Raw genomic sequence first — 27,181 nt, 5'->3', positions numbered from 1 at the left:
GATCGTTGATAGGACTCCTGTCCAGTACTTGGGATGGAAAACCAGAGATGTTACCAGGTTCCATACCTTTCAGTTTGAAGAACTTGAGAAGTTTGATATTTCTTACAAATTTGAAGACGTCTATTCGCGTCTGTACAAATTCGAAGTTACTAGTGGGGCAAAAAGTCAGTCCTAATTGTAAGACTGATTCCTCAGATGGTGTCAGCGTTTTAGATGTCAAAATTATGATTGTCAGATTGTCGATGTTTGCGTCCTGTGCGGCGGGCATTACTTGTTTCGTGTTGTTCTCTTCGGGCTGGTGTAGGTACCTGCCCCTCTTTTTGGGCGGGTGCCCCCCACCTCTCCTGGTGCATTGGTGGCTGACTGGTCTAGCGGTCTTCCCTTCTCCCTCGTAGCCACGACTGTCGGCTGAGATCGAACTCCTCGTGAAAATGGGGAGGCGCTGGTCCGCTTACTCCTGCCCCGCCGCCTGATTCTCCCTCTGACTGTTCTGCCCCTGAGACCTCGGATTCAGAGGTGTCCCAAGAAACTGCTGGTTGCTGGGATCTGTTTCTCCTCAAATCTCGTCTCGGGCATCGTATTTACGAGCAAATGTAAGGATTATACCTTGCTCGTAATCTCTGGTATCTCTTTCAAACTTCTGCTGTTTCCGTTGCCTGATTTTGCCTTCGTAGACTTCTAGTCTTTTCTTCATTTGCGCATGTAGTGCATCGTGCTCTATATATATATATATATATATATATATATACATATATATTGTTCATGAAAATAAACACTGGGTCCCAGTGTCCATATGATGAACAGCACCCTTTAGAGGCATTTTTTCCAATCTGTATTTCAACAAGTCTGCATTGCAACATATTGGTTGCAAAATAAGTTGAAAATGTATAATAAAAAAGGAAAATATGCAGCCTAATAGACCTACATTGGAAATAGAGAAAAAGAAAAATGTATCCTGTCACTTTAACATTCCAGGAGCGTCCCATACTCTGGATGCGATATACTGGCAGTTGCCTAACTAAGTCAGTCCTTTCTAACAGAGACTGTGTTTTATAAGAAGTTTCCTTTGCCTAACCCTACAAAGGTGGGGAGGCAGGCGAATCATTTATAACATCAATGAAAACTTCTACAATGCAGAATTAGGACTACTAGTAAGTAATTGTTTCTTCTGCATCATAGGATCTACGCTGATGGTCATAAAAACTTGAACAAAGTAGCAAGACAACAGACGTTACAGAAATCAATTACAAAACATACTTATGAAGCAAACACATTCACTGTCAACCTGAAGTTCATGTTTTTCTTAAAGATGAAGTGAAATGAATGGAGCGTTCAAATGAGTGAAAAAGATAATAAAGAAACCTTACTAACATTACTTACATTTTTAGAGAGAGGGGACTATATCACTTTAGTTTAGATGAAGTAAAGCAAGCACGTTTCTATGGAAGAGCTAGAGCTGAAAACCATGTTAGTAGTCATGCTCAAGAAAAAACATTGTTGAAATGTCGTTAGGAGTGGCAATGAAGCATGGCTTTGATTGGGCCCCTGCGGATATTAATTACACAGATACACAAACTTTACGATAGTAATATTCCACCTTTGCTGAATATACTATACAAAGTACTCTATTGGAGAAGGAGGCTTGAAATTTCCGGGATAGGAAGAATTAACTGCATTAACATGAATGTCATGTCTAGACTCCTATATCTCTATAGAAACATGTCCATAATTCTTTCACCAGTGTGAGAAGATGGCCTGGCATATGCTGTCCACTAATTAAAGTGGGCACCTTGCACCAGTCCAAACGACCCTTATTGATGTTTAGGTCAAAGACAACCTTTAAAGAAAGCTATTGTAGTGGTAGCTGCGGAGAGCAGCCTTCAGGCTAAGTCTCGAAGCAATGTAAAGAAGCTTGTTTTTCCAGATTAAAACCTCCCGAATAACCAAATGAAAGGAGAACCACACAAGAGATATATAAAATATATGTATTTATTACTAAACACTCTCTACTAACATCTATATGAGATTAGAGCACGAGGCACACAATTATTAATCAATAGAACGACAGTAAATAGCACAATACACAGCGGGCTCCAGGTGGAGTCCAAACCATATACTAAGAAAGTGGTATAACAACCACGACTTGACTAGACACAGTGCCTAGAGCACGTATAATCGCTGGGACCCCAAGGAACCATCCAAAGTAGTGACACAGGGGACCCACGGAGGACGGGTGCAGTGTGTGAATACAGACGCGAGCTCCGTACAACTCTATGGGAAAGTCGCGGTTGGAAAATTACAGATTAAGGACACTTCGGAGAGGACTTCAAGCAAACCCTTTGGAACATAGAAGGTTCTAAGGCCAGCACCCTTGTGAGTACCGAAGTACCCTTCCCAGGGGAGCCGGGTGCATAGGTGTCAAGTGATGTCGGAAACCTTAGTCGTTTTCAATGGCATGACTCAAAGAAGTGCTGCTGCCGGGAAGATGAAAAGTGTCCTGTCGAATCCAAGCCTGGATCCGAGTTGAGAAGAACCAGAAAGCAGAGGGGACAGAGTCTGAGTCACTTCAGGGTGACCAGGGGCTCGGTAGAGGAATGCCCACCGATGTCGGGTGCTTCAGGTGAGATGACGGGATGCTTGACTCTGCAGCCATGGGGACCAGGAGACGTTGACGACAACCAAAATCCAAAGGTGAGCTGTCCCAAAAAGGATGTAGAGTGCTGAGGGTTCAGTGTCCGGATTGAACACCAACAAGCTTTGCCAAATGCACCCCACGCGGGCAGAGGAAACCAGTCCCGATGTGGACCACCAAGGTCCAGGAGACTCTCCAAGCTATGGGGAGTCAGGGCACGTCTGGAGCAACCAGGGAAGCCTAGGAGAAATCAAAGTTACTTCACAGTGACCCACAGGCCAATGGACCGGGGATCGCGAAGGGACCTTGAGCTGAATCACAAAATACCAGCCCACTGAACACTCGTGGAGTGTAGGCTGGAAATCTTTGCTGCAATTACTGCTCGGGGTCAGGACTACACGTAGCACAAAGCACAGCCTCAGGGATCACCAATAAGCATATGCTGCTGCAAAAGTACACAGTGCACAGGGGTTTGGGTTGCATGGTCCGCATGAGGGATACTGGTCTCAGAATTGCTGAGAGGACAGATTGACCTCAGGAACACTCAGGAACCCACCTCCTGTGTTACAGAAATCTTCGTAGTCCTCAGGAGCTCAGGAGATGAAAACCGATCAGATGCGTTAACGGTGCCTGCCTTGCAAGGGAGTAAGAACAATAGTTACTTACCTGTAATCTGTGGTTCTCCAGTATCTCCTGTCCGTTCAGGATGGACAGGAGGTTCGGTATTGGTCGAAACTGAATGGGATCGCATTCTGAGAGAAGCAGGAGTTCGGTAAACCAGAACTGGCGAGGCCATCTGGGAGCAATAAGAATTAGGCGACAAGGTTCTCTCTTCATTTTCCAGAGAACTCTGGGAACCAACGGTATCGGAGGAAAGGTGTAAGCATATATCTGCGACCAATTCATCGAAAAGGCATTCCTGTGGGACCTTTTGTGTGGAAGCCAACTTGCAAAGAATGGGCATTTGCGGTTCTGATTGGTCGCAAACAGGTCTAGATCGGGACGACCCCACTCTTGAAAGATCCGATCCAACGTTGGTTGATGCAGCTCCTACTCGTGATTGGATACTGTCGATCTGCTGAGAGAATCCACTAGGACATTGGAAACTCCCAGAACATGGATCGCTGAAAGGCTGATCCTGTGTCGTATCACCCAGTCCCAGTTTTCTTGGGCTTGTTGAGAGAGTAGGGCAGACCTTGTTCCTCCTTGTTTGTTCAAGTAGTGCATACTTGTTGTGTTGTCAGTCCGAATTAGTACTGAAGCTCCCAGAACGATGGTGCGAAAGGATTTCAGGGCCAAGAAGATGGCTCGCCACGTCCTTTGCTGGGTGTTCCACTTGCAGCTGACCATCAGCCCTTAAAGGTGTGCCCCCCATCCCTCGAGGGATGCATCTGTGATGATGGTAAAATTTGGTGCTTCTACTAGGAATGCGCACCCTTTTTCCACGTTCTTTTTGTGAGTCCACCAGAGTAAGGCTTTTCACATCCGAGGAGTGATGCGAATGACCCTGAAACCTGCAACCATTGGTGGTTGAGCTCTTCTTGCAGGGGCCTCATTCTGAGACGGCAGTTGGGTACCAAAGGGATGCAGGAAGAAATCATCCCTAAAAAAGACTTGAACTGCCGGACTGAAACGCACCTTTTTGATTGCAATAGGTGGGCCAGTTTGCAAATCTTTTTTTGTCTTTCGTTTGAGACAAATGCTTGAGTCAGTTGTGTGTCTAACGTGGCTCCTAAGAATGTTTTTCTTTGTGATGGAACAAGATGTGACTTGTCGAGATTGATGGAGAGACCCAGAGATTGGAAAAGGGACAAACATCTCTGAATGTGGGCGCTTGCTGTTGAAAAATAATTCGCCTTGATAAAGCAGTCGTCTAGGTATGGAAAGATTTGGATCCCTTCCAGATGAAGGTGTGCGGCTACCGGTGGTAGAACCTTGGTAAACACACGGGTTGCTGAACTTAGTCCGAAAGGGAGGACTTTGAACTGGAAGTCCCTGCCAGCCACTCTGAACCGCAAGAATTTTTGGTGTCTGGGTAGAATTGGCACATGGAAATATGCATCCTGGAGGTTGAGAGTGGCAATGTGATCCACCGCAGAGAGGAGTTGAAGGATTTCTTGAAGCGCCAACATCCGGAAGGATAACTTCTTTAGGTATTTGTTGAGGGAGCGAAGATCATGAATGGGGCGCCATTCTCCCGATGTTTTCATTATCAGGAAAAATCTTGAATAAAATCCTGTTCCTCTTTGGAACTGAGGGACTATTTCGATTGCTCCTTTTCATATCATCAAATTTATTTGGGAAAAAAGCTCCTTGAGATGAGCTGGAGGTGGGCCTTTAGGAGAACAGTTTGGAAGAATCTTTATGAACTCTAGAACACGGCCTCTGGCCACGATGTCCAGGACCCACTTGTCTGATGTTATAGCGGACCAGTTTGAATAAAATTGGGAGATTCTTTCTCCAACTTTTCAAGGGGCAGGCGGTAGAAGAGGTGCCAGGAGGCGGTTGTCACTGTTTTTTAGATGAATGCCGTCCGCGGTAGGAGGGCTTCCTTTTATTCTGCAAATAAGAGGTATTTCGTTGTCCGTACGACTGTTGTCGTTGAGGTTGGTATCGTTGATTGCTTTGAAAGGACTGGTATGACCTTTGTTGGTTGTAGCCTCCTTGATTAGAAAAGGATCCACGTCCCTTAGCGCCCCGAAAGGACGACTTTCGAAATTGAAGAGTACCGAGAGATCTTGCTGTCTCAGTATCTTTTTTAATGGTCTGAAGGGCCTCTTCCACATGTTGGCCAAATAGTGATTCTCCATCAAACGGCATGTCAATAATCTTTGCCTGAACCTCCTGGCGAAAAGATGTCGACTTCAGCCAGCCTTGTCTTCGCAGTACTGCGGCACCTGCTAGTTGTCTAAATCCTGTGGATGCGACATCCACGGCCGAATCTATGATCTCAGCAGAGATACGCTCCCCTTCTTGTAGGATCTTTAAAGCTTCAGACTTTGATGGTTCTGGCAACATGTTGATGTAGGGAGAGATCTCCGACCACATCTGTCTGTCGTACCGACCTAATATAGCCAGTGAATGAGCAGCACGGACGGTCGTCGCTGCCATGGTAGAAACCTTCTTTGCAATAGCGTCTAATCTTCTTCCATCCCGGTCCGGAGGAGCTGTAATAGGAGAGGAGGGGTTTCTAGCTCCGATTTGTGCCACTTGTACAATAACAGAGTCAGCTTTCGGTTGACCTATGAGGCATGCAGGTGAGTTATCTGGTGCCTTATATTTTTTGTCGAGCCGAGGCAGGACCACAGCAATAGAAGCAGGAGCTGTCATGACCTTCAATCCTTCCTTCCAAATGAAATCAATGATAGGGATAGTCCGTATCTGCTTCCTTGGCTGATCTTTAAAATCGTATAGGAAGCACTCATCCTTTTTTGTTTCCATAGGCAGAAGGAACCATTGTGTTGCCCTTTCCATAAGGAGATGAAAGCCTCCGATATCAACTGGAGGAGAATCAATGGGAGCTGGAGTTGAAGGAGACGGAGTTTGTATTTGGTAATCGTCCCACTCCGTAAGAAGAGATCTATCATCCACTTCTCCTTGCTCCCTATCCTCGTCAGAGGTGTTAGCATCAGATGAATGATGAGAAGGCACTGGAGAAGGTGGTCTCGGAGACCTCAATGTAGAAATAGGAGCTTGAGGCACAGGTGTAGGTGGAATGGACTCCGCCGATTCAGATGGAGGAAAACTGTGATAATAATCGTCTAACATGTACTGAAGATTGTTATGCAGAGCTAAAGGCATCTGTGCTATAGGTATCGTGTCAGGAGCTTGAGCTACAGTCTCTGGGAAAGGATGTTCATCCTGGCCGTCCTCCTGATATTTAATAAACAATTCTGAAGGGCTCCTGCCAGTGCGAAATCTGTCATCCTCTTCAGACTCCTCATCATCCTCCGCATAATCCAGTAATTGCTCAGGACACTCGAGAAGTACCTTGGTAGGGGAAATATGCAGCTGAGAGAGGGCCTTTAATGAAGAACCAGGTCTGTGTAGCAAAGAAGATGATGTTAATTGTGGCAACTGCCCAGATGTCGTAGACGGTGCAGAGGATGCCGTGGCCGTAGACGCTGACCAAACCTGCAACTCTGTGCAGGATGATAATTGTAGGGTTGACGAGAGGGCCGTCGACGGAGTCGTCGTCAATAGAGCTGGTGACAATGAAGTGACCGTCGACGAGGCAGTCTTTGACGACGAGGCAGTCTTCGACGACGAGGAAGTCTTTGTCGACGAGGCAATCTTCATTGATGAGGTGGTCGTCGACGATGAGGCAGTCTTCGACGACGAGGCGGCTGTCAACGAGATCTTTCTAACCTTCGTCGTCGACGGGACGTCGGCAGTAGACATAATTTCCTTTCTTTGACGAGATGGGCTTCACGGAGATGGAGACCAGCGTCGATGGAGATGAAGCCGATGACATGATCATTTGTGGTCTCGGCGATGAGAAGGTGACAGTCGACGATGTCTTCGACGACGGGACTTTTATCTGAGGTAAATCCTTCTCAGAAATTCGTTTTGAAGCCAGAGACTTCGCAGTTTTTCTCAGGGCGTAGAAGACAGAGGTTTACTCTTAGAAGGTGGAGGAGCCTATTTTGAGGTGGAAGGCAATTCAGTATCTTTAGAGGGTGGTTGTTTTCTCGACTCCTTAGCCCCAGGAGAAGATAGATCCTCCTCAGCAATCCTCTTCCTAGAGGACATAATTGAGCCAGAGGCAATACTTCCTACCTCAGATAAGGGGTTGTCTTGATCCTTAATTTTCTGTAGCCACAGAAGTAGACGCCCTTCCCTGTCTCTGGGGGTTTTCTGAGGGAAGGCCCTGCATATTTTGCATTCTCTCACCTGGGGCCATATGTATCATACTTCTGTTTAGCGAATTCCAAATAGCGAATTTTAAGGAATCGCTATTTGGAATTCGCAAAACGGTATGTATGTACAAAATCGCTTTTCAATAGCGATTCCTTAGCATTCCTAATTTGCGATTAGCAAATTGCTAATCGCAAATTACCCATTCATTTTCATGGGCCAGGAGGCCCATAGGAATGAAAGTGCAATTTGCGATCAGCAATTTGCTAATCGCAAATTAGGAATTTTTTCAAGGGTGCAGGGGTGTCTCAAGAACACCCTGCTGCACCCCTGAAAAAGACATTTGGGGGCATATGGCGCACATACATGCCCTACGGGCATGTATGGGCGTCAGATGGCACCTGTGTTTTTTTGTAAAAAAGCTTTTTGAAAAGAATTCGCAAATTACCACCAACTAGAAGTTGGTGGTAATTTGCGATTTCTTAATGGCAATTTTTGAATATTTTTTGTTTGATACATTGCATTTAAGGAATCGCAAAATTTGCGATTCCTTAAGTGCAATCGCACGATTCCTTAAGTGCAATCGCAAAATAAGGAAATTTTGCAATTCCTTATTTTGCATCAAACATGTTTGATAAATACCATTGATCTAATTAGCATTCGCATAGGCCGAAATTCGCAGAATTTCGTCCTTTGCGAATCCTAATTAGCTTGATACATATGGCCCCTGGTGATCAGGATATAGGCAATAAATGCACTTTTTGTGGGGATCCTCAGAAAACAGCCGGAGCTTCCCACAAGATTCACAAGGTCTAAAGAGAGATTTCTTTGAGGAAGACATCATGAAGTGAAGAAATTCCTGAAGAATTAGAAGAGCACTGAGCAGAGCTCAGGGAGACTCCCTTCACACGACGTGCGGTAGAAAATCTGAGAGCCTGAGCCTCTGAGGAGAACATTCTGGAGGATGCTGTCGCCTGATTGGCTGCAGTTTGGACTGTATATAATGACTTGGACAAGTCATAAATGTGGAAGATTTTTTCCTTGTAGTTTATGGCTACTTTACTTCCTGGTTCTATGTTACCTATGTTATGGTTATTATGTGCATAATTATTACTTTTTTATGTACCGTGGGACTCCCACTCCGACGATGGGGAATGATTCAGGCATGTGAATCTATGAAACATACCCCAATACTGGAGAACTCCTGTACTCCAAGGGAGATTCTTCAGTCATCCAGCGTAGTGTAGATCATCAAAGTACCTGGTTTCTGCTTTCAGAGTTTAGTCCAGGAAAAATCTAAAGCCCTGTAGTCAGGGTTCCTACTTTAAGGAAGGGGTGGGACAAACTCTGGGGACCCACCTATGGGAGGTTCAGGACACAGGGGTGGATACACCCATGTCCTTTGTCCAGTTTCACATCAGAGCAGGAGCAAATGGTTCCTGCAACTGGTTTGAAAAGAGCTAAGCACAGGGACACCAATTGTGCCCCCAGTGCAGACTGTCAGACACTCTCAGAGTGCACCGAGCCAGCCCCAATAAACCTGTCTGGGAGGTGGTCACACCTCCCTGTGACAGAAAACCTATTGTCCAGACTCCCCTACTCGAGCTTAGCTCAGCAGCAGGAGGGCAGACGCGTGTCTGTGGGTGGCAGCATCCATTTTATGATGCCCAGGTCGATAAAGCTGGTAACGGGTAGCCCGGTGACACACAGTAGTGGATCTAAAAGGGAGGAATCATACCTCCCACACCAGGTACCGGTGTGGAGGTATGATTCCAAGGTTTATGGCACCAAACAGGATATGTTTCTAAGCAGCCATTTTAAAGTTAGCATTTACCGCAAAGTTATAATGCAATTACATATATATGGTTGGCTGCATCACAAACAACCCCGGAAAATAGGTTCAGAAGGCTGCAGAGTGGCTCTGCTCATGCAGGAGCACCCTCTCACATAAAACCCAGCACTCTGCCTTCAGGATTGATAAGGCCTGCCATAGGGGTGACCGATAGGTTTATATGTGCAGTGATTTAGAATAGATATAGTGAACCTATATCTAAGTAAGGGGTGCATGCACCATCTTACACAGGTTGCAGTAGCAGACCTGTGGTGTCAGTTTGAATGGTCTCTCAGGGGTGGCACAATACATGCTGCAGCCCATGAGAGGCCTCTGGGGTACCTATGCCCTGGGTACATAGTGTACCATATACTAGGGACTGCTAAGGGTACCACAGTATCCAATCTGGAGGGTGCCTAAAGTACATGCAATCAATTTAGAGGAAAAAGCAGCTAGGCTGGGGTTCTGGATAGCTGGATCCCAGCCAGACTAAGTCAACAACAGTGATACATCATCAAAAGTGGTGGTAACTATAAGAAGCAGCTCCTACTCTCCTACAACCAGAAACACTTACAAATATTCAGAAGGGGGCTTCCGGTTGAGATGGTGCCAGAGTAGGTCGCTATGCGTGGTGCCCTGTGCCCAGGGAGGTCTTACTCCACCCCTGGGGCCGCTTCTGCTTCCCACTTGTGATCGTGGGGTTGGATGGAGTTGGGAGCTGCCAGAGAGCTTGATGAGAGTCCGGCTTGCATAAATGGCTGGGTCACCGGACCGCAGGAGAGTATGCGGTTTCACATAGAGTAGCTCTGTCCCATGTTGACTTTCTGGACTGCAGAGTCAAGCGACCTGGAGATGAGAACAGGACTCGAGAGGAGATCGAACTGCGACACAAGTCCTTGTATCAGGCGTAGACTGGCTGAGGCTGTCTGCAATGTACAGGATGGTCCTACAGTGGATCCAAATGACGACCGACACATTGAAACTGAGCTGGACAAGGGTATTTTTGTGGGTTGAAGCAGGGGATGGCCCTTGAACTTTGATTAACCCAATCACTTCAGCACATAATACCATTGGCACCAGTGGGAGACCACTGGTACAGTGCAACACAGCTCTTTGATAGGACACAACTGTACTCATACGTATCCCACGCCTAGTGAATAATGCAGTCTTACACTGAGAGCGGCAGTTAAAGGCGACAAATTAGCACCACTCACAAAAGATCATTTGAAATCCTGTCTCCTAGAAATGAGAGCAGATCTTGAAAAAAAAATTACAGAAAGGCCACTTCAAATAATACATGAACCTTAGGAAAGATGTGGCAGAAATTGAAAGAAACCTTCAACATATGAGCCAACGACTGGACCAAGCGGAGATTTTTATCCAAAATGTGACTGATGCGCAACAAACACTTATTCTAAATCGGTGGTCTTTAAACTTTTTGATGCCAAGATCTCCCTCTCAACATTTTTCCTGGCAAACATTTCTAGAATGTAAATGTAAATGTAGGTGTACTTATATAGCGCAAACCTGTCACCCAAAGGGCATCCTGGTGCTTGCTTAGGGAACCCGTCCTGGTATTCCCCTGTGAGAAACCCCGGCAGGGTGTCCACAAGGTGAAAGCCAGGCATCCCACCGCGAGGGGCCGTAGTGGAGATTAAGCAAGCTATTGCCCAGAGTTGCAGAGTGTGACCCCGTGATTCAAGTAGGCACCGGAGCGAGAATTGTCGAGTCCGTGGAATTTTTTTAGCCCGAGACCCGCCGAGGCAGGGAATCGAACCCTGGTCCACGGTCGATCTCAGCTTCCGGGTCTGCCGCCTCTAACCACTGAGCCACGCTTCTCCACGACCCTAGAACCTAGTACTCCTCATCATCAACAACCATAAAAGTCCACAATTCCCACGGCAAATCATTTTTACTGTGCGGAAATAATATTAAATAGTATTTAGCAAAGCAAAGGTTTGTGGGTGACTGTGGTCAGAGGCTTACCACACAGTTAAAAAAAGTCTGCAAAAAGAACATAACATTTCCTAGTAATCATGACGGAAAGTTTCAATTCTATTAAGGATGCGGAGGTGAGGATTATGCTCACCTTCCTTTATTCCTTTTTCCAGCCGTTTCAACTTTAAATTAACAACAAAAAACTAGCATTCCCATAGTGCATGCAGTAAGGGTCATCTACAATCCACCAATAGGCAGTCCACATGGTCTATGAGGGTGTGTACTTCCTGTGTAACCTTTACTGCAACTACATTATCCCCGAGTCTTGTCAGTCTGCTTTGGAACTCTCAGAACCTGGAAGAAGCCAAAAAACAAACCAATGACTCAGATCTCAAGGTAAACCCAGGTAAGCATCACTAGACCATGGTGCAATTACATCACAATATGAACAATAATGGACATATACATAATCCGTTCCCCCAAGGGGTCACCTACCAAAGATTAAACAATATCAAAAGCACATACTTATACCATACAAAGGGCCCACCTCGATGGTTATATATCTTAACGGTTCCGGGTTGGGATCAGGTCTCACGTCCTTAATAGAATTGAAACTTTCTGTCATGATTACTAGGACATTTTTCATTTTATGTCAGGACCAGAGGCGAGGACTATGCTCGTTTAAAGCTTATCCACCACCAAAGACGCCATGTCCATGACTGGTTTAAAGTAGAATCTCTTGAACATATAGTCTGATGACCAGTCTGCAGCGTTTATAATATCCTCTAGCCTGGCCCCCAAAGGGAAAGCTTTTGAAGCCATTGCTCCCCTCACTGAATGGGTGCCAAATTGCCATACATTTATACCCGCTTCTAGCATCACCCATCTGATCCAACGGGCTATGGTGGGTGGCGTAACCGCTTTGTAAGGCTTCGTTAGGGAAATCAATAATTGGCGTTCCCCTGGAGGACGAGTTTCTTCTGTCATACTTCTGTCATACTCTCATATTCCTTGAGTCATCTGACGACGCTCAATTAAGGGGAATTATCAAATGCTGATAGGACACCATTTCTGGAATCAGATTTGGTTCTACGAAGAATATGAAAGGTGACCCCTTCAGGGGAGAAAACCTTACGGAAATGTCCGGAGCTCTAACATCGGACACTCGACGACATGATACTAGGCACAACAGCATGTCAGTTTAGCTGATAGTTCCTTATGGGACAAATATTTCTTAGGTTGCCAAGATTGGGATTGGAGTAGAACCTTATTGACGTCCCATAATTACGAATACCTGGGTTCCGGAGGCAGCGTGAGGCGAATTCCTCGCATCAATTTACAGCTCATCTGATGTTCTCCAACTGGGATCCCTTGGACAAGCACGAGGCCTGCTGAGATAGCCGACCTATAAGAGTTGATAGTGCGCTATGCCGGGCCTTGGGCCACTAATGATGGCAAGAAGTTCCTAATGGCTATCACTTCGCACCCATTGGGATCCTGGTCGCTCCGAACACACCAACCGACCCATCTGGTCCATGCTGATCTGTAGTGCTTGCTTGTGCTTTCGGCCCAAGCTGCTCGCCATTGCTGGACTAGAGGATGGGGATTGCATTGGGGATCCCTCAGGATACATGGATCTTGGGGTAGAAGGATTGGAGAATCCCAGGAAAGTTCCAGAAGCACTGGAAACCACACTTGAGACCTCCAATACATGGTAATTAACACCACCTTCGCCTGTTGTCTGTGGATTTGTGTTGTGAGTCTCTTTATCATCGCCAACGGGGGAAAACGTACCCCGTCTCAGTGGACCAATCTTGGAGACAGGCGTCCGTTGCGGTAGCTAGAGGGTCTGGTTTCCAACAGAAGAATCGTGGTAGCTGGTGATGCAGACATGACTCAAAGAGTTCTTTCGAGAATGGGCACCATGCGTTGTGCAGTCTCTGAAAGGAAGGTTGATGTAGTTGCCACAAGCTCATGCCAGATCAGCTCCTAGAGCACACATCTTCTATCACATTGGAACCTCCTGGGAGGTATTTCGCTGTTACTGAGATGTTGTGGGAGAGACAAAACGTCCAACAGGTCTTTGGCCTGGTCCGCTAGAACCTTGGACTTCGTTCCTCCAAGATCGTTGATGTAACAGACTGCCGAGACATTGTCCATCTTTAGGAGCAGGCTGCAAGACACCTTGTCCTTTGTCCAACACTGGATTGCGAAGGACCCCGCCATCAGTTCCAGGCAATTGATGTGGAGTTGGCTTTCTGCAGCGGAATACTTCCCTTCTGTAAAGGTGTCTCCACAATGAGCTCCCCAACCTGATTTGCTGGCGTGGGATCCTTTTACCAAGTCTGAATCGCAGCCAAAGATGGCTCTGCCATTCCAGGCTTCCAAATGATCCAGCCACCCTCTCTCCATGCATACTTCCTCTGTAATGGGCACTTGGTCAGAAAACTGCAGACCTCTGCGAAGATCAGTGCCTAATTTGTGCCGGTGGCTTCTGGTGCTCAGCACTGGCTCTTAATTGTCAGCGTCAGCTCTAGTTGAAGACTACTACATGGTGGCACTATCTTTTTAATTTTAGGATGAGCACAACAACTGCGTTGTTAGGATGGCCGCTACGGTGGAGTTCCACGCCTCCATGTAGCACCTGTGCATCCCGCTCTCTGCTCTCTCTGCCCCTCCTACCTTGAGTGCGAGTGCAATGGCGTCTCCGGGCTGGCGGCTGTAGCTTCGCTGTATTAGCCGTTCTGTTTGAGGCGCATGGAACGTTGGTGTGCTTCTTTCCTTCGCCGGAGCGGAGCGGCCCGCAGAGACGCTGATGCCTTCGAGATGCGAAAAACAGTGAGGGGTTAAAAGAATAACGAAGCTGGAGGTTTCGCAGAGGTACAGAGACGCTGCTCTTCCGTACCATTGAAGTTTGTCGAAGTGGAGGCTCTGACGGGGGCGGACGATCTGATGAATACGAGAGACCGAGGAGGCTGGGTGGCAGTGCACTCTTTCCGTGCATAGTCGGCTGTGGTGGCGGCTCGCTTTTCAACGAATGGTCTTGCATTCTAGCGCTATATTCCAGCAGATGGACTTGCTCTTGAAAGATTGCAGCTTTCAGTGAATTTATTCCCTTACCCGCGATTGAAAAGTAGCTGTGTCGTGGCTGCAGTGAGGAGAGGACTACGTGTCCCATCTTTCCTAGTGGGTAATCTTTAACGCCCTCTGGTGGAAAAAAAAACTGTTAGACTGCCGGTGAGTGATTTCTGTTATCTGGTCTTTGCTAGTGTCAGGCTTCCACCTCACCTCACCTCATTTAATCTCACTTTCTTTGATATTTTGGTACTCCAGTTTTTAATGGGCAAACTCACAGGAGTACGAGCCAAGGCGAGAGCTCGACGTCTTCAAGCTAAAGAAGAAGCTGCGGCGGCAAAACTAGTCAATCAGGAGGGCAGAGAGGAGGTCTCTTCTGTGAGCTCTGAGGAAGAGACGGAAGAGACATCTGGCAACATTTGTGTCATAGAGACACCCGCAGAGACTTTGGGGAGTAATTTGGTATCTGAAACAATGCAGACGGGAGCTCCTAGACAAGATTCTGTGCAAGCCGTAATACAGCCGAAGACACTGGCTACTAATAAACCTTTAAAACAGTTTCCCTTGTTCGAGGCCAAGACTAATTCATTTGTTATTAGTAGCCCTACTCTGCTGGCTCCGGGCTCAGACCCTGGTCTAGCTCCAGCATTAGCTGTTACAGGTATTCCAACCTCACAGGTCGGTGGGTTAATATTAAATGCGACTGATATAATATTGTCTTGTCCCTCTAGGACTGTGGTCTCAAAGGCAGCGGCTGCTCCGGCAGATACGGTTATAGCTTTAAATAACATCGCAGTCGATTTGGCGAATCTGGCCACTGCTTACAAGGTGTCTGATGTAGTGGAAGGAAGGGATATACTCAGTCCTATCTTGTCTATTGATACTCAAATTTCTCATAATACTGGAACACTGCAGTTGTCGGTTAAAGACATGTTAAATTTGATATTAGATGAAATACGTGAAGTCAAACAGTTCCAAAAGGCAGAACTGGTTGGGATTCAAAATCGACTGGATAAAATTGAGGACCTTGTATCCACTTTTCCTCCTCGTCTCCAGGAAGCCGAAGGCAGAATTTCAGGCTTAGAAGATGAGATGTCGGAGGTTAAGAAGGACGTCAAATATGTCTCCAAAACGTTCAAGGCCTTGGAAGTTAAACTTGATGAACTGGAAAATTTCAATCGAACCTCAGAATAGTAGGGGTTCCGGAGAAAATTGAGGGGTCCAATATGATCCAATGGGTTTCTTCTTTTTTGCTGCATGAAGTCATTCCAGAGTTTAAAGGGGATTTGACGATCACCCGAGCCCATCGGGTGCCTGCTCAGCCATTTCCTAACTCTACTCTTCCCCGTACTATTCTGTTAACCTTTGCAGATATTCGTATTAAAGAAACAATTTTGTCCAGGGCTATCAAACAGGGTCAATTTGCAGCAAATGCCACTACTAAATGTCGGATATTTTCCGACATGTCAGCTGCTGCAGCTCGCCGTAGAAAAGAGTTTGTAAAAATGTTACACCTGTTTAAAGCTAAGGGGGCCCAAGCCTCAATAGCGCAACAGTCAAAACTTAAGGTGTTGATTAAAGGCAAATTTTACTTGTTGACAGACGTAGAGGAGGCTCAAGATCTGAGTTAGCAAAATGTCGCCTGGTTAGATAGTTAATACACCTCTGTGTTTTCTTCATTTTTCTGTTCTTTTTTTTTTTCTCCCTTTACTTCTCTTCTAAACTTATCAGAGGCTGGCGTTAATTGATATGGTGGAGGGGTGGTGGGGGGTAGGGGGGATGCTTAGGAAGCTATGGGGTGTTATACCAAGACACCTCTAGGATAGGGGTTAAGACTCAGTGGCTGGCGTGGGTGAGGGTAACAGGAAGATGGCCACGGGTGAAGTCCGGGGTGGGGGTATGGGAGGATCAGGAAAAAAAAAGGTGAAAATATGGAAGTTTTTTGCAGTAGGATTGTTTCTGGTGAAAGAGTAATTCGTAAGGATTTCAGTAGTCTATGGAAAAGTTGGTACTGTGCTATTAATGATGTCGCAATGCTTGATGTATTGTATTATGTAATATGTCTATTAATAGGGGGCTGAAAATAATTTAGTTTAACGTCAATGGTCTTAACAATAGGAAAAAAATGTGAGCCATAGAGTCATGGATTAGGACTGAGAATCCCGCTGTTATGTTTCAGGAGACTCATCTCTCCGCTTCTAAAAAGGAGGATTTTACGATGTTCAAAATATGGGCTTTGTTCCAGGGTTTTTCATGCGCCATTAGTTCACAACGAGGAGTCGCTCTTTTTTTGAATAAAAACTTGGAGGCTGAAATTATTCAGACGGAACAGGATGGTCTAGGTCGTTGGTGTTGGGCTTCGTGTAGTTTCAAAAATCGACAAAGGCCCATTACCTTTGTCAGTTTTTACGCTCCTATAGAGGATAATCCTCAGATTTATGACGTTATGTTTCAGTCTTTGTTATTGGTGGGAGAGGATATTGTTATAGGCGGCGATTTTAATATTCTTATGAACCCTAATTTAGATTCCACCACATCCTCCAAGAGACAGTCTAAACCTAAATCCCGTAGGACCATGTTAAATTACATGTCAATTTTCGATTTATGTGATCCATGGCGCTTGAAAAATCCACAGAAAACTGATTTTACTTGTTGGTCGGGCAGGTTTAAATCATCCTCCCGTATTGATTTTTTTCTGGCCTCCAGACAGCTAAATTTATTTTGATCAGAAAATTTGTCATAATGGTTTTTCAGATCATGCGATGGTGGCTATTAAATTTGTTGTGGGAGACAATATCAAAATTCCTAAACGATGGATCTTTAATAAAGTATATTTACAGGAGATAAACTGGGTTACTGCACTCAAATTAGAGATTACGGATTTCATTGTCCGAAACACAGGCACCGCTCCCATACATATTATTTGGGACTCCCTGAAGGCCTTTATTCGGGGTATAGTCATAAGCAAAGATGCGGTTGAGTGGCTTGCCGTTAAAAATATTAGGAATTCTCTGTTACAGAAAATTCAGGACCTAACAGTAGAACGATACTGTAATCCAACTTGTAATGTTCAGAAACAACTTAGTGGAGCTAAGCGGGAACTTAGTGCCTATTATTTCTCACAGAGCGAAGAGGTTTTTTGTAGACAATCTCAAAAAGTCTATGAAGAAAGTAACTTTACGGGGACATTTTTAGCCTGGCAGGTGAAAGAACAAGCTGCTATGAATATGATTCATTCGTTAAAAAGTCCAGTTACTTATATTGAGACATCTGATCAGGCAGATATAAGTTCAATAATGTTCTCCCACTATCAGAAAATTTATAGTACACAGTATTCCATTGACCATCAAAATGTGTCTGATTTTTTGGGGCGCCATGCACTTCCCAGTCTATCTTTAGATGATCAACTTATTATGCAAAGTCCATTTACTAGGGAGGAACTGGAATTAGTTGTAAAGGATCTTCCATTGGGTGAGGCCTGCGGTCCTGATGGCTTTCCTGCTGAGTTTTTTAAGGTTTTTGTTTAGTTCCTTTGGTGGTCTATTTCTGTTATTATTAAATTCTATGCTCGATGGTGGGCAAGTTCCCGAATCCTTTCATGAAGGTACGGTTGTTAGTTTTTTTAAAAAGGGGAAAGAACCTAAGGACCCAACTCATACAGACCGATCACGTTACTAAACTCGGATTATAAAATTGCTACCCAATTATTGTTACTTCGTTTTAATAATATCACGGCGGATTTGATTCACCCCGATCAAAACGGGTTCATTATAGGAAGACAATTATTTACAAATACGCATTGTTTGATTGAGGCACTAGATTACTTTGAGTCACGGGGGCTACAGGCTTTGGTTCTACTATTAGATTCAGAAAAAGCTTTTGATTTGGTGGTTTGGGACACACTTTTTATTATTTTGAAATATTTTGGGATCCCACAACAAATCATTAATTTAATACAGAATCTGTACACTGGTGCCATAGCTAATATAATTATTAACAAACTCTTAGCGGGTTCAATTTTAGTTCAGCGGGGAACTAGGCAAGGTTGCCCTTTGTCTCCTGTTCTTTTAGCTTTTTTTATTGAACCATTTGCTGTGGCTTTCGGAATTGTGTACAGATTGTTCCCCCGGTCATTTCTATGGCCAAGATAAAATTATACGCGGATGATATTATGTTATTAACTAGCAGCCCGCCTCGACGTCGTCCGGGGGCAATGTGGCTTTAGGGCCAACCGCCCGCCCTGGCCCCCGCCCGCCCCGACATTGTCCGTGTCCCAGAGCCGGAGCCTTACCTCAGCCGCCGTTCTTCAGGGCCAACCGCCCGCCCCGGCCCAGGCCCCCTCCCGCCCCGACATTGTCCGTGTCCCGGAGCCTTACTTGAGCCGCCGCTGCTCCCCGTGCTCCTGACTTCACCGCCGCTCCTCGCCGCTCGTCACAGCTTCTCCCCGCCTGTCCTCTTCTCCTCCCCGCCTGTCCGCCGCTCCACCCCACGCTCATGTCCGCCGCTCCTCCTCGTCAGCACGCACGTCGCGGCCAGCGCTACGTCGCGGCCGGCCCTACTTCCAGGGGACTATTTTTTTATGTTACATTTTTTAAATAACGTTTAATTTTTACTTTATATAGCCTATGTCCATCTGCACACCGTGACAATTCCAACGATGTATCTGGTGTGTGGATTGGCACTGTGGTTCCCGAGTTTACCCGCCTCAAAGCTTCAAAGTTCTTCCTTTATTACAGTAGTATAGATAAGACAGGATCTTCAATCACAGACACAGGCTCTTCAGATTTTTGAAGAATTCGAGGCTTTAGGGGGCTATCGAATCAATAAAAAAAAGACAGAAATTTTGGTTTGTGGGGGAGCAGACCCAGTATTACATCCAGATCTGTATGGCTGTATTAATTCAAAACCTAAAAGATACTTTCCACAGGCCAACACTCCACCACATCATCTCTCCTCTCTGGTCTCAATAATATAGCTAGTTTGATGCATAACAACAAATTAAAACTAAATGGGGATAAGACAGAGCTTCTCCTGTTTGGCCACAACACCACACTCTGGGGCCCCCACCATTGGCCACAGCAAATGGGTCCCCTACCTGTTCCCTCCAAAACAGCTCGCAACCTAGGCATCATATTTGATGATCAGCTGTCGATGAGGCAACATGTGATCAAGGTCTCGGCCACCTGTATTACCATCCTCAAGTGGCTGAGAAAGATCATATGGATGCTTCCCCATGACACCCAGAGAACCGTAGTCCAAGCGTTAATTACATCTCGGTTGGACTATGGGAATGTCCTCCTTCTGGGTGCATGTAAGGAGGTGACTCGCAAACTTCAGACGGTCAAAAACATGGCTGTTCGATTACTCTGCAATCTTCCTAGAACCTCTTCCACCTCGGCTTCTTTGTGCAGCCTACATTGGCTTCGAATTGAAAGCCGCTCTAAATTTAAAGCCCTCTGCATTATGCACCGTATCAAGTCAGGTACTGCCCCTCTTTATTTAAGCACTTTGGTTCACCACTATTGCCCCCTCCCGCACTCTTCGTTCGTCTACCCAACATAGATATCTGGTGCCGCGTATTAGGAGAGCCAGAATGGGCGGCCGCTCATTCGCTTATTTGGCTCCTTCCTTGTGGAATACCCTACCTCTTTCCTTACGCACTGAATCCTGCTATCTAAGGTTCCACAGAGACCTTAAGACCTGGTTATTTAACTTATAGATCCTTTATGTTGGTAAAGTCTGTTCTTTGTAACTACCCCGCTCTCTCTCTTTTTGTTTAACGCCGGGAAACCTCCGGGTAGCTGTGCGCTGTATAAAATTAAATATATTAATAATAATAATAATACTTGGGGATCTTATTTCCTCCTACAATTCAGGATTTTATCTGCGTTAACTTTGTCCCTTTGCTTCAGAAGGTCCGCTTACTGTTTGCTCGCTGGGATCCATTACCATTATCTATTCTCGGTCGAATTGCTTTGATTAAAATGTCAATACTTCCCCTTTTTAATTTTTTATTTTCCACTATCTCAGTCTTTTTGCCAGGCTCGTTTTTCTCCAGAGTAGAATCTATGTTTTCCGCATTTGTCTGGGCAAAAAAACCACCTAGAATCGACATACGAACTTTATACGAAGAAACTGATAATAGAGGCCTCTCATTACCAAATTTAAAAGATTATTATTACGCTTACTTTGCGCAATACTTAGATAGATTTAAAATTACAACCCCAGGTGTGGGCTTATTTATACATTTTTTCTTTGAGTTAATATGTTTAGGAGTTCAGATCCCACCCCCCCTTCTTGTGCTCAAATCACCTAAATTTGTTCGATACAAGACCCTGAATTGGTTTTTCAAACGACGAGATACCATGCTTAAAAGATATTCCCTCCCCCTCCTCAACTTAACAACTTCCCTAATTGGTGCTTTCGCTTTTTTAAGGATCAAAATTGAACCTATAGTTATTGAAAACTGGGGCCGCACATGGTTTAAAACGTTAGCCGATTTTATGGGAAATGGGTCCTGGTTAGCTGTCAATGCAATGACACGTTTGATTCCTGGCAACTTTTTGTTAATCGGGTCCTACATTGTGATCTACAAATCTCTGGCGCAATTAGACCCCAGTCATATTAGTATTTCTTCTCCGTTGGCAGAAGATCTCTTTGTAAATGTCGCCATAAAGAAACCTGGGGAATGGAAACACTGCTTGGCACAGAGTTGGGAGGAAGAGTTGAGCTCTAAAGCTATACGAAAATGGCATACACAGGAAAATTTAGTGTTATCTATCGATACATGGAAAACTATTAATAATTTCAACTTTGGTTCACTACGTGGCGCCAACTGGCGTAGAATGTTATTTTTTAGCAAATGGCTTTTGTACCGCACTCCGGCAATTATTGCCAAAATGTATGATAATACGTCTGCTAATTGTTATAGATGCTCTCAATATGATCCAGCAAATTGGTCTCACATTATGGCTTACTGTCCAAAAATTAAGTCTTCCTGGGATGAAATTTTTGTTTTTCTTAAAACCTATTATGCAATTTCAATTCCTTGCAACGTAAAAATATTACTGTTTGGCTTCGATCCTGATTGCAAACTTTCAGTTTTTTGGGCAAAATTGGTTTATATTGTAATGGCTGTTGCTAGATCACTGTTATTGCAGAACTGGCGTTCATCACAAGTACCGGTGTTTCAGGAGTGGTTTGATAAAATGAAAAGGGTCAGGAAATGCAAACAAATGTATGCAAAACGGGTCGGGGGGATAAAAAAGTTCGAACAGATTTGGGGACTGTATTTCGAGTAACTTTATGCGTATTATGTTATATTGGAAAGAATGATAATGTACTTCTGCGTGATTTATACTTTTTGTATCTGATTTAAGAGACTGCAAATAACTTCAATAAAAAAATTCCCAAAAAAAACCAACTGTGTTTATTAAGTCAATATACATTGAACATGAATAATACCAGGCTCTCACGCCATTAGTATAGCTGTGTGCCTGAAATAGTCTGAATTGTCACAGTTCTAGGAGTGCACTGGTTAGGTGTTATGGTGGTACTGTCATTAGCAGCGCTGGCAGGGTATGGGTGGTGCAGGCTGCAGTGGCCTTCTGAGAAGAGCCCTGGCACTTAATGTTTTACAAATTAAGCGCTGGTGAAGATGAGAGGCCTTCGGATGTTGCAAAACTCTGCAGATGAGTGGCCCAGGATAAATCGCCTTAATGATGAGGCCTTAATGATGAGACCTACAACCGAGCTATCTGCCTCAACGAAGTGGAGGAAGGTGCTAGCATTCGCCTCAGTTCCCTGCAAATCTTGGCCATCTTCCGCCCAGGGAGACTCAGGGTGCGGGTCACAGAGTTTATCGCAAACCCCAGGAAGGTCACCTGTTTGGATAGTTTCAGGAGCGATTTCTTGGCATTGATCACGAACCCCGGGTTCTGGAGAAGGTCTACTGTTTCTTGCAACTGTTGTGAGAGGCGGAGTAGACACTGCTCTAGGAGCAGAATGGTGTCTGCGTAAATGATGAGGCGAGAGCCCTTGGCTCTTTGTGTCTCCATCACTGGTTTGAGAACTTTGGTGAAGCACCACGGGGCCAAAGAAAGACTGAAAGGGAAGGTTGAAAACTTGTACACCTGATCCTTCGACTGAAACTGCAGGAAACGCCTGTGCGGGGGAAAGATAGGGACTGCCAAGTACGCGTCTTTCAAATCCAATCGCGCCACCCAATCGTTGAGCTGGATGAGGTTCCGCAGAAGATGGATGCCCTCCATTTTGAAGTGGCTGTAGACCAACCATTGGTTGAACTCTCTTAGGTGTATTACCGGATTTTGACCCCCATCTGTTTTGTGTACAAGAAAAAAATTGCTGAGGAAACCTCTTGGGTGTAGACGTGTTGGAACAGTCTTTCCTTTTTGCAGCAGATCCTTCACCTCCTGATCTATGAGGTTGACCTGATTGTGTGCAAAAAACAGCGGACGGGGGCAAACATCCTGTTCCGAGAGCTGTAGAATTCTATTTGGAAACCTTGTATGGTCTGTAACACCCATGCGTTGGTTGTGATAGACCTCCAGTTGTGTTCGAAATCGCCAACCTGATGCCCACCTTTAAAGGGGGAAAGGCTCACCTGATGTGTCCAGAGGTTGGCCTCTGGCTGCTCCTCTGTCACTGCGGCCTCTGTAGCCTCGCCTTGTTTGAAAGAACTCCTGCCTGCCTGAGTCTTGGATTTTCTTGCCTCCTCTTTGAGGGCCTTGGGTCTAAAAGTGGCCGGCCGAGCGCCCTCTGCAACGGCCGGCCCGACATAATTTCTAGGGTGGAAAACCTTTTTAATGGAGGACTGTGCCTTAACTAAGGACGTTAAAATGGCAACAAACTTTGTCAGTTCTTTAATGAACAGGTCACCGAAGAGCCCGCCTTGAGCCACTGTGCCCGCCTCAGAAGAAGCCAAGTCTCCCAGGTTGGGATCCACTTTTAGGAGGAAGGAGCATCGCCTCTCCATAGAGAGAGTGCAATTAGCATTGGCCAGGAAGACTACTGCGCATTGAGCCCAGTTCGAAACTCTTTTCGGGGAAAAGGGGGTGCCTGCCAATTTGGCCTCCTCCGCCAATTCCAAGATTTGTTATATCCAAGGCTTGATATATCTACCAGCTGGCAGGGTTTCCACGATCTGTCTATCCCCTTTTTGGGTCCCGAATATATTTCTGCTGGAAAGTGGCCATTTTCGGGTCAATCTATGGTGTTGTCACCACCTTGCCCGGTAGGGCGAGGGCATTCTGCTTTGAGGCAATCTCTTACCTCATTTTCAAAAGGTTTGCGTAAGCGCCCTGCTACGAATGCCGAGACCTTGGGGGAGGACGCCCACTCCAAGGACCGGGGTGTATTAGATCCTCATGGACCAACATGTCAGAGAGCTCCTCTGATTCCCTGGGTATGTCAAAGGAGGGGACAGTATAGGGCGTCAGGGTCAGGAGGGACCTGCCTCATTTGCGGATTCTCCCAAGGAGTTGCGTAAACTGGAAATCTCTGGGGTCTCTGGGTGGTATCTTCCAACCCTACTTCTGGTCTGGCTAAGAAGGCCCTCTTCAAGTGTTCAAAAGCCCCCATATTGATGCCTGAGGTGCTTTTATGCTTTGGGATGCACTGGGGCTGTTCTGCCTGGTAAGCATATGCTATTTGAATTATGCAGCGCTCAAAAGGGCCCATGGCCATTGCCACTTCCTGGTGGATCTGAGCATCTAGGGCATTGCAGAACTCATCATCAAGGGAAGAACCTGTAGAGACTCCTCCTCTGTATATTGGTCCTCCATGATGGTGGGTGTGAGCACTATTGCAGTTAGGACACTGTGGCGGGCGCATCCTAATTCCCCCCACGGGACCCCGCCCTTATGGCGGGCGGTCCCTTTCCAAAATGGGATGGCAGGCGGGCAAAGTCCGCCCGCCATCCTAATGGGGGCCTTAGTGAGGAAGGCCGCAAGCAGAGCATTCAAAATCAGTCCCGCAGCCCCGATATGGTTTAGAAACAACCAGAATCTAAATCGCAATTAGCCAATAGCATATCTGTAGTAGCAAAAATACATTTACGCTTCAAAATATACACTTAATTCCTCAGCATTGAACATGGCAAGAGAGAAAGAAGACTTATCTGCTGAAGCAGGAAAAGAAAGAGGTAGTTGCACAGGAAACACAAGCCCTCGTAGACCATGTGGACGGCCTACTGGAGGATCGTAGACGACCCTTACCGCATGAACTATGGGAATGCTAGCTTTTTTGTTGATTTAAAGTTGAAACTGCTGGAAAAACGAATACAGAAAGTTGAGCATAATCCTCGCCTCTGGTCCTGACAGAATTACCAAAAAGAGCACAATGGTACTTTATTTTTCACAAACAAAACAATTTGACAGAACTTATTCAGATGATAACTCCTTTCTGAACTAATGTGATGGGTGGGCCTGTTTTTCTCCAGAGAAATGGTCAATCTGTGGTTGCACCTCCTTAGTACCAGTTTAACCCCCAAATATATGAATGAAAAGGTGACCAGCCCAGCTTTGCATAAGGGCCTTCTTACAGCGCAGCAACATGTGTTGATGCTTTTTAGTAACTTTTGAACCATTTGAGTAATAAAAACAGTTTTGGGGTAAACGTAGCAGATAATGTGGCAGATGATGGACTATGTGGCAAATAGGGCACTTCTAGAATTATGCTAAAATTGCCACAGGCACACAATCACATATTTCTAGTGGCCCTGGTTATAATTGCTGTAATGCATGGGCTGCAACTTTAGTGCAAGTCATCCGAGGAGAACCATACTATATTTCATGGAATGCTGATGGCTTGGATTTTTCAGCTGCATTGAACTGGAAGTTGCTGAACATAATTAAATAATACCATTCACAATCATTAATGATGAACTGTAAGGTCCAAGTAGGATTCTTTTGTTAATTCCTGGGTAGGAAGTGATCCCTTAATCGTCTTTCATACTGTTTTTCTAAAAATGTTTTTATTTTTAACAATATGAAAACAGATACTTCTATTTTAGCAAAAACTCCTGGTTATATTAGTTTGCTGCTGTTATTGATTTCAGTCATGTTTGGTGGGGACAAGAGGCCTGTGAGAGTCTGAAGATGGAGCTGGGTCAAAGATGTGGCTAACAACTAAATATTCTGTACGTTTTGTAAGTTCTTTCATTGCAGGTAGCTACATATAAAATAACAGGCTGCTTAAATGAAAAATAAATAAATATAAAAAGTTGTTACTCAGTGGGCCCCACAGATTGAAGACCTCTGCTCTAAATATATGTTAGTTGGATCCAAAGACTAACTGGCCAATGTCCAAATGTCCAAATGTGAAGACCTGGAAAAAAGGTCCAGGTGGGAAAACATCATCATAATGAACCTCAAACGGGAGTCAGAGGGTGAGGACATGAACAGATGTGTTACAAGTTCAGAACCATCTTGAAGAATGCGGCAGACTCTGCAGTACTCAATGAGAGAACCCATAGAGTTGATCGCAAAACCTCAGAGACCAAAGACAAACCCAGAGGTATAATGGTCACGACGTCTACTTATTCTAAAACAATAATATCTAGAGTACTTTGTAGGAGAGTAGGGTTTGCTTCCTATGGTTACCCCCACTTTTTTTTTGATTCTCTGGTTTTTCGACTTTAGTGTGGCTGTGGACCTGCTAATCAGGCCCACAGCTAAACTGTTCTTTCTCTAAATTGATACCAAGTACTTGAGGTACATACCAGATTGGTTACCGGGTCACCCTTGTGAGCCCCTGTATAGTGTACTATAGGTACCCAGGGCATAGGTGCACCCTAGGCCTACCAGGGGCTGCAGCATGTATTGTGCCACCCCTGGTTTGCCTTCCAAACTGACACCACAGTTCTGTTCTTACAGCCTGGGTAAGATGGTGTAATCACCCCTTACTTAGATATAGTATACCTATATCTATATACCTATATAGACACATATTGACCTATAAGCCACTCCTATGGCAGACCTCGACAATCCTGGAGGTAGTGCGTGGTTTTATGTGAGAGGGTGCTCTAGCATGAGAGGGTGCTCTAGCATGAGCTGACCCCCTCTGCAGCTTTCGGAACCATCTCCTTATAGCTGTTCTATGATATAGCCATACCATATACTCTAAAGTGCATTATAATCCTCACGGTTAATGCTAACTTTGGTTTGGCTTCATCAAAACATGTTGTGTAAGGTGTCAAACACTTTGGAATACTACCCCCCCCCGCCAGTTCTGGTGGCAGGGGTAGCATTCCATCATTCTAGAGGGAGTAGACATGTAGTTACTGGTTTACCCGGTTAAAGTTAAACAGAACCTCAGCATCACCAAATGGATGCTGCTGCCACAGACACAAGTCTGCCCTCCTGCTGCTGGACGAAACTCTGGCAGGAGAGGCCTGGACAATAGGTTTCCTGTCCAGTGAGGTGCAGGCACCTCTCCAGACAGGCTCTTAGTGTATTGGGGCAGGGAGTGCTGCATTCAGTGAATGCTTTCCAGACACTGCCTGGGGCACACAAAGTGCTCCATGCATTTCCCAGTTCAAACCGGTTGCTGGGGCACTCAGCCCCAGCTCGGGCGCAAAACTGGACAAAGGGAAAGGGGTGTAACCACCCCCTCCCCAGGTCCACTCATAAGAGGGACCTTAGAGTTAGTCCAACCCCTAAACTTACTATAAGTATAAAACCCCAGTCCCTAGGTCCCTAGGACTTTAGATTAACCTGGACGAAACTCTGCAAAATATATTCTGGACCTTCGGCATTCCATTTCGACTGGAAGACGGAAGAAATCTCCCTTGTGGTCAAGGAGTGACCACCCTGTTCAAACAGGCATCA

General features: G+C 45.4%; 1 protein-coding gene across 4 annotated transcripts in view; it reads right to left on the bottom strand.

The window, feature by feature from the left end:
- The window catches only part of DKKL1 (dickkopf like acrosomal protein 1), a 1,301,767-nt gene that overhangs the window by 1,001,690 nt on the left and 272,896 nt on the right, over nucleotides 1–27,181 (bottom strand). The window contains exon 2 of one of the 4 annotated variants that reach the window (XM_078655083.1): nucleotides 11,410–11,612. The exons of the other annotated variants lie outside the window; for them this stretch is intronic. The gene's annotated coding sequence lies outside the window, so the exon portion shown is untranslated. The remainder of the gene's footprint in view (nucleotides 1–11,409; nucleotides 11,613–27,181) is intronic. 4 annotated transcript variants of the gene reach the window in all.

This window comes from Lissotriton helveticus, chromosome 7, assembly GCF_964261635.1.
Source record: "Lissotriton helveticus chromosome 7, aLisHel1.1, whole genome shotgun sequence".
Classification (NCBI taxonomy): domain Eukaryota; kingdom Metazoa; phylum Chordata; class Amphibia; order Caudata; family Salamandridae; genus Lissotriton; species Lissotriton helveticus.
Note: the sequence above shows the minus strand (reverse complement) of the source record. Positions and strands in the feature narration are given on the sequence as shown.